Source organism: Choloepus didactylus, chromosome 12, assembly GCF_015220235.1.
Source record: "Choloepus didactylus isolate mChoDid1 chromosome 12, mChoDid1.pri, whole genome shotgun sequence".
NCBI lineage: Eukaryota > Metazoa > Chordata > Mammalia > Pilosa > Megalonychidae > Choloepus > Choloepus didactylus.
The window spans coordinates 89,825,215-89,833,463 of NC_051318.1; the positions used below are offsets into that span (position 1 = coordinate 89,825,215).

Consider the following 8,249-nt stretch of genomic DNA (forward strand, 5'->3'; position numbering starts at 1 on the left):
TCTGTAATATTTCATACCCAGACAACTGCAACAGGTTGGATTCAATTCAATTCAATAACATTACTATTCAATTCAATTCACTAACATTACTAATGCACTGTGTTTCTCCCAATGTCACCATCCAGCCTTGTTTGAAGCTGTATGGACCCCAGAAAAGTGTGCTCTTAAAGTTAATCAATTCCTGTGGGTGTGGACCCATTGAAGTAGGATCTTTTGGTGAGTAGCATCTTAAGTTAAGATGTGACCCACCTCATTCAGGGTGGGCCTCAATCCTCCTACTGGAGTCCTTTATAGGAGAATGAAAGTGAGACAAAGTGAGAAAGAAGCATGGATGCAGAAAGCTGAAGGCAAGCAAACCTGGAAGAGAAGGGAGAGACCAGCAGATGCCCCCATGTGCCTTGCCATATGACAGAGGAGTCCAGGATCACTGGCAGCCAGTCTTCAGGGAGAGAGCATTGCCTGATGATACCTTGATTTGGACACTTCCACAGCCTCAGAACTGTAAGCTTGTTAGCTAATAAATCCCTATTGTAAAAGCCACCCCATTTCTGGTATATTGCATTTCGGCAGCCTAGCAGACTAGAACAATCCTATGTATTACGTCTGAGCCATCAGCCTTCAGCACTGCATAAATTACACACCTGTTTAAAAAAAAAAAAAAAAGCATCTGCCTACTAATAAGAAACAGATTCTCTGGCCTACTAATAAAACCTCAACCTACTTCTATAGCTTGACTGGCTACTGACTTTGCCCCTGCACTTCAGCACAAGTTCTTTCCAATATCTGAAATGCCTTTCCACACACTCTCCAGAATCTACCCCTTACTACCTTTGAGATTGTGATAAGTTCATTGCCAATTTACCCCATAGCACCTGTGATGGTTTGAAGCTGTACATACCCCGAAAAGATCATGTTCTTAAAGCTATTCCATTTCTGTGGGTGTGGACACTTTGTAAGTAGGATCTTTTGGTGAGCAGGATCTTAAGTTGAGATGTGACCCACCTCACTCAGTGTGAGTCTTAATCCTCTTACTGGAGTCTTTTATAAGAGGATAAAAAACTGAGAGAACAACAGAAAAAAGCCCCAGAGACGTTCAGAGAGAAAAGCCAGAGAAGCTGAGAGAGGACACACAGAAAACAGAGAGGAAGCCACTGAAGCCAGAAGCTGGAAGCAATGAAACCCGGGAGAGAAGGGAGAGAACAGCAGACGTTGCCATGTGCCTGGCCATGTGACAGAGGAGCTGAGGATTGCCAATAACTGGTCTTTGGGGAAAAGATATCATCCTGATGATGCCTTGATTTGGACATTTTCATGGCCTCAGAATTGTAAGCTTGTAAGTTAATAAGTCTCCATTGTAAAAGCCAACCAATTTCTGGTATATTGCATTTCAACAGCTTTAGCAAACTAAAACAGCACCTGAACACTTGTCTGGCAGCCAGACACACCATGCCTGAAAAAGCAAAGACCAGGAGACACAAGACACAAGACAGCAGAGCCGATCCCGGGAGCAGGCCTTAGGTAGAGAAGGTACTTAGTCAGCAAGAGGAAGAACCAAGAAGAGAAAGCCTAAGGAATGCATTATCACACAACACCTTTTTGAAGTATCCTTCCCTGGCCTATGAGCCTGAAATGTTTCTTGGCAGTCCCAGACTCATACTCGAGGTCTTGCCATCTCCACAAGCTTCCTCTCCTCTCTACGTCCTTGACTTAGGCTGAGAAACCAGATGCAGATTGCAATTGATTCAGGGTCTCTCCTCGCCCCTCGTGATATATAGGACATCTCCATCCTTGAGTGTTCACACTGCTTTTTAGGTGTCCACTAATGTGTCTGCCTCCTGACTAGGCTATGAGTTTCCCAAAGACCAGCCTGGGCTTCATTCATCTTAGTGTCCCAGAAGCCAGCAGAGTACTTGGCCCATAGTAGTAAATGCTTTTAAAAACATTCGTCATAGTTGAATAAACACATAAACTCTAGATTAGAATTGTGACAACACCTACTGACTGACTGCCCCACTGTCTTAGTGATCCAGACTCACTGCCCTGATCCTGGTTAGTTCCTGTCCTTTTGCTAACTCTTCTCTAGGGGGTCAGAGTGAGCCTCAGAATCCCTTCCCTAGCAACCTCTGTGAGAAGGAACTCCACTGGCATTTCCCCTGGTTGCCTGTTGCATTCCCATAAGTGTAACAGTCACCCTGCACGCATGCAAGACATCACAATGTCCTAATTGCCTTATTACTAAATTCCCTGAAGCAAGAGGCAAGTTTGTTTGTTTTTATACTTCCATGACTATGTTTTATTTAAATTTTTTTAAAAATCTCCAATATAATTCACAAATACTGACTTATCTCCTACGATGTGCGAGCAACTAGGCTAGCTGGAGGGTCCAAAAAAGCAAGACATCAGCTTTCTCTTCAAAGAGTCTTTTAACTCAAGTGTGGAGGCAGGATGGATCCCCATGAACAAAAACATCATCAGCTGAGCTGCACAGACATAGGACCAGGCAGGCTTTGCTGTGGTGGCCATCAGCCAGGCGGAGAAGAGGGCATTTGAGGAGAAGGTGGACCCGAGAGGGAAGGCATAACGTACACACAGGGTTGGGGAAGACGCAGGAAGCAGGTCCAGGCCCCAGAATACCTCTCATAGCCTCAGCATCCATCATCAGCAAACAGGACGAGGCTAATGCTGGGGTCAAAGGTCAGGCAGCGGTGGGACGGGCTCCATGTCAGATACCACTATGATCAAGGTAGCTCAATGCCACGCACTGACTGTCACACCTTGGAATCAGTCCTTGCATCAACTCTCTCCTCTTTAGCTTGCAGAATTGAAAAAAAAAACAAAAACATGCAATTTCCTGAGCAAAATAGCTGATAAATCATTTAAACTTCTGGTAGCTTTTCGGTGTGGCATATTTGTATTGGATAAGAATAAAAAAGCGAGCTGGCAAAATCAGAGTTGCTAAGATCACCATGGATGAGTCCCAAATGGCCATCAGCTTTAGCAACACCTCAGAAGAGTAATTAAAATTCTTCTAGTATAATCATTTAGAGGTGAAGGGCACGACTATATGACACAGCAGAGCTTTCTGCTTCTGCGAAGTTAATCTCCAACTACACTTAACTGCATAAACCCAAGAGCCCCATCTTGTAGAGATTTAGTTTTAAAGACCTAGCAGAAGAATTCTAGACTACCCTCCTTTTCACAGATGCATTATAAGACATTAGTACAGGACTATGAATTTTAATCAAATTTAAGCTAAAGTGACTTTCTCCAATGCAGAAATCTATACTTTTTTTCCTTCATTATCTGCAAGGGTTTTAGCATCATCTACACAAATGCAACAGATCTTTTGTAACTTCACAGAAACTGTGATATTACTTCATAGAATTGAATTATAAAGTCTGCACCTACTAATTACACATAGAAAGATGACACAGCCATTCCCTTACCCTCTTTCATGCAATAATACCAGGGGAGGGAAAGGGGAAGAAAATCAACACTTACTGCTTACCTTATTTAATTTTCAGAACAACCCTGCGAGGTAGGTTTCATCACCTTCATTTTAATAGATGACAGAAGTGACGCTAAAAGAGGTTAAGTAATTTGTCCAAGACCCTGAAGCTAATAAGGGGTAGAGCTGGGATTCAAGCTCCATCTTGAGTCTAAAGGCTCATATGTCCTTGTTCACAAGAGAACAGGAGCCAAACACCTTGCTGGGTCCAGTGGATGATGTGGGACTGCAGGAAAGTTGGGGGGGTGGGGCAGGATGCAGTATGTAAAGAGACTACAACCTTTGGCTTCCCGTTTGCCCTGCCACCAAGCAGAGTGACCTGTGATATAAACACACATCACCTGGGTGGGGCGAGCAGCAGCAGAATGGTGCTCATCTGAACCAGGGGAAAGAGATGTTTGTCCCTCCACCTGGAGTCCGATGAAGCAAGAGTGAGTGATAAGTCATACGCTATAATTATGCCTATCAGCCGCTATGCTTTTAAAAAACAGGATTTGATGTGAATTATGTGTAAAGAAAGATAACTATCTGTCTAGATGATGTGGCTGTCTGAATTTATCTTGGTTGGCAGAGGCAGAGAAGGTGGGTCTCCACTGATTGACTTTGTCACTCTGCTCACTGATACCCCTACCCAACTGCACAAACAATATTATCCTGACTCGGGAGGGAGATGTTCTCAAACACGGTCCTCAAGGGGCCACAATATTGTGTGGGAAGACAGACAAACAACAGAAAACATTTCAGTGACGGTCAAGTATAAAACATACATAATCAATAATAATTATTTTAGGAGCCTAGAGGAGGGGGGGGTCCCAGCCTTCCATGAACTCAAAGTCCCACCTTCCCACCCCTCACCTCTCCTACCTCCAGTTCAGAAAGAAGCAGAAAGAACAAACTAGTAGGGCCGTGTTCTAACCCTTGCCATTCCCCAACTCCAAACAATATGATTTCTTCCAATTTAGACAAAAGGAAGGGAGGAAGGAGACAGGGCAGGAGGAGAGAAGGGAGGGAGGGAAACTCTTACACAGTAACTTCTAGGAATCTGGTAATGTAAGTTTACTTTGCCAAAAGCATAGTCTTTTCCTTAACATAGGGATACAAGAGGGCTTCTCACTATTTTCCCAACAAACCCCAGAAGAGCCTGCTCTGGACCACTCTCTCATGGAGAGCTGTTTGGAAAAATAAACATAATTTGACCTTTGTCCAGACCTTTTGCACGAGGCACACTGATTCCTTGTGTCTGGAAACAGGCTTTGGCCTATAATAAGAGAATGAGTCCATTCTACATTTTGGGGGTATATTACGGAAGGCACAAGTCAATAAATGCCAGTGTTTTGCTGACATCACCAATTGAACAATAAAACACTTAGCATCAAAGAGACATGCTCAGTTTTAGAACAATGAGATGGCCACCATAAGAAGATGTACGTGGGAGCAACCTGATGTGATGATGGATATTGTGTAGGAGATCAGAGGCCTGAAAAGAGAAGCATCCGGGACTGTCCAATGACTGATGTTAAAGGCTCATCGCAGGTTGCTTAATACTGACTGATCTGGATCCCATATCAGATTCTCTTTACCATGGGACCACTGACTATCCTTACCCCCAAGAGACGGGGCTGCAAAGTCACCCCTATATAGCTTACACACAAGTCAAGTTCCTTGGTGCCAGAGGAGTCTTGTCCCTAAGTCACAGGGGACTGAGTATACATCTGAGTCTTCTGCCCTCAAGTTGCAGTTTGTACCACGAGGCAGTCTGCCCTGGAAGGCCACTGCTGGGAGGAGACATGAATAGAAGTGTGAGTGTAAAGATGGACTGAAAATGTAAATTCTCCAACACTGCACTTACATGCTATTACGATGATGGATTTGCAAGCCAACCTCCTCTACTAAACCCAGAGTTCCCTGCAGTGTGGGGCTCTGTCCTTGAAACCTAGCCCAGTGTTCAGCAGACAGCATGGGCTCAGTATGAGCTGGCTGAATACATGAAAAAAAAAAAACAAAAACAAAAAGTGTTGCAAGTCAGAAGAGTTACCCTCAACGAAAACTAGTGTTTTAAAGCTGCTGTGGCATTCACGAATTTATATGACACCACGGAGACTGATTTGAATAGAATCATAAATTGAACCAAATCCAAGAGTCTGATGATTTATTTATAGACAAGAGCATTTGGGCAGGACTGTGGATATGGAGGTGGGTCCATTTTTCTGATAAGTTGCAGGCTGATGCTCATTGATAAATACCTCAGTCACATCCAATTCTTGAAGTATAAGGAAACAGTCTATTTAAAAATAGGGTAATTGGGAAAAAAATTGAGTCTTCCATTAGCTAGATTCAGATAACTCAATATTTTACGACTAAACCACAGAGATCTAGATTACAAGGGAATAGCAATTGCTTTGAATAAAATACCATTCTGGGTAAGCCAGTATTGGCTTAATGAGATTTTTGTGTACCGGGCTTAATAAAAAAATTGGATTAGTCATTTCGTACAAATATGGTAGAGTTGATGAATTACTCATAATGAAGGAAAAAAACCTCTAATCCATTTTAATAATTCCTTCATTTCAAAATACAGAAATTCACCCTTAAGCACACAAAATCCTAGAAGATGAAACAGGCCCAGATAAATGAAGTGAATTGCCAAAGATGCATTGCTAATTAATAATGAGAATAAGATTAAAATCTAGGTCTCCAAACATCTTGTCTAATACACCTTCCACCACATCAGTGGTTTCCAAACAGGGTGCTGGAGAAAAACCCCCAGCACAGGCACAGGACGACAGGGAGGCACGGCAGGCAGATCTCCACTGTTTGTGTCATGCTGACTTTTCATGGAGACCCCACTGCAGAAGCACTGTGCTTTAGTTTCCAGATTTGCAGATTTCATGCCATTAAAAAAAAAAACAAACAAAAAAAAAACCCAACTGCTATATATAGTAATTGATCATCTTTTCTTAAGAGAAATTTTAATATGAAAAATATTTGGAAGGACACAATCTCAGAATAAATGGAGTTTTACATAAAACACAACACTCTCCCACATTTTTCTCATTTTGCAATGGATCACAGAAAAACCTCAACACGCGAAGTCACCGTTAGTAGACCTGCATTGGACAACTAATGGTTTTGCGGAAAGAACGTAGAAACTGGGTCTCAACCACATCACAGCAGCAATGTATCCTCGGGTGAGTCATTTTGATCTCTGGGTCTGTTTCTTATTCATAAAGGTCGATAATAATTCCTGCCCCACCCACTGCAAGTGCTGTTCCTTTAAACAAATCCAGTTTGGTTTGTCTCCAAGTGTAACCTCAAGACCACCTGACCCACGCCAGATGAGATTCTCTGGAAACAGGGTCCAGTTCTAAGAGGTCCAGATTAGAAGGCAGGAAACCTGGGTTCATATTTTTTGAGTGATGCTTTACAATGTCTGTTCTAATGGCCACAGACATGGGTGGTAAGATTACAAGTGTAAAAACCCGGTAAAGAGCCACAAGAAATCTACAAGTGGAAGAGAGGAGAACAAGGCAAAAAGAGGCGAGAGCAAAAACTGGAATAAAGAGAACATTTGAGGGAGGCAAATCAGTTAGTCTCTCTTTTCCCATCTGACAAACGAGGATTGTGAACTAGATAGGTGGCCTTTTAACCCCACCCCCACCCCTTTCAGCAGCTAAACCTTTCTCAGGCAAAATCTTTCGAGGAAGCCAAATCTCTCAACCAAAGCAGAGCTGCTAAGTTACAAGTGGCCAGGAGCCCTGTCCTTTCCTTCCTCGTAGCCTCTGAGGCACCCGTATGTTAGAACATAATTGAACTACTTGATCTCTGAGGTATAATTCTGGCTCCAGAGAAGTTAAGTCTAACCATTAGTCATGAATCAATGCCACAGAATAGAATCAGCGTGGAATATGTAGCCCCTCAATCACTGGACCTTCCTCCTCGATCAAGTGCTTCATGTGTAGGACATCTTAAATGACATGACGTACAACAGACACAATCAATGAGGAAACCCTTTCAAAAAATGTATATTCATTACTATTCTTCACTTAACACAGAGATTCTAACCCTTCTTTTTTCATTGTACCTATGGAATCTGTCCCTTCCTTTCCATTCCCCATGGCCACAGCCACAGCGTAAGTTTCAGGAAGCTCTGTGGGCCACCCACTTGCCTTTTTCACATTATCTTGATCTTCAGATGCCTTTAGGGAACTTCAAGCTTTCTTACCAACTCACTGTTTTGCTAATGACACCTGAAATTCCAACGGTGATCAGGTTCAAGTTCTCACCCCATAGTCTAGACAGAGACACTTCAAAATGAACTCCCAACTGCTCACACTCTCTACTAGCTCCTTCCATTGTCAAGCAAATTTGTCTAGTATGCTTCTTGGATCGCCAGGCTCCAACCTCTTGCTCCCTGCCCTGGACATGCCATCTTCTCTGAGTCCCATCTTGGTAGACAGCAGACTCCACCATTCACCTCAGAGCTGAGGCCAACTTCTTGGAGACATCCTTGACACGATGACTTCTCTCACATCCCCATCCAGTCACTGAGTCCTGTCAAACATGTCTGAAATATGGCCATTCCTCATCAGCTCCACCATCACCCCTTCTTGGTTCTCCTTCCATGTTTCCCCGTGCTCAGCTCCCTCTGCACCAGCTACCAGGCCTGCTTGCTGTCCTCAAATACATCAAGCACACTCCAGCTTCCCGGCCTTTGCACATACCGGTTTCCTCTGCCTGAAAG

The 8,249-nt window shown here is 43.3% G+C and overlaps 1 protein-coding gene across 1 annotated transcript in view; it reads right to left on the bottom strand.

Moving 5' to 3' along the window:
* Window positions 1-2,767, bottom strand: part of ENOX1 (ecto-NOX disulfide-thiol exchanger 1) — a 314,387-nt gene extending 311,620 nt beyond the window's left edge. Inside the window, exon 1 of the mRNA XM_037799841.1 lies at window positions 2,635-2,767. The gene's annotated coding sequence lies outside the window, so the exon portion shown is untranslated. The remainder of the gene's footprint in view (window positions 1-2,634) is intronic.
* Between the last annotated feature and the right edge of the window lie 5,482 nt (window positions 2,768-8,249).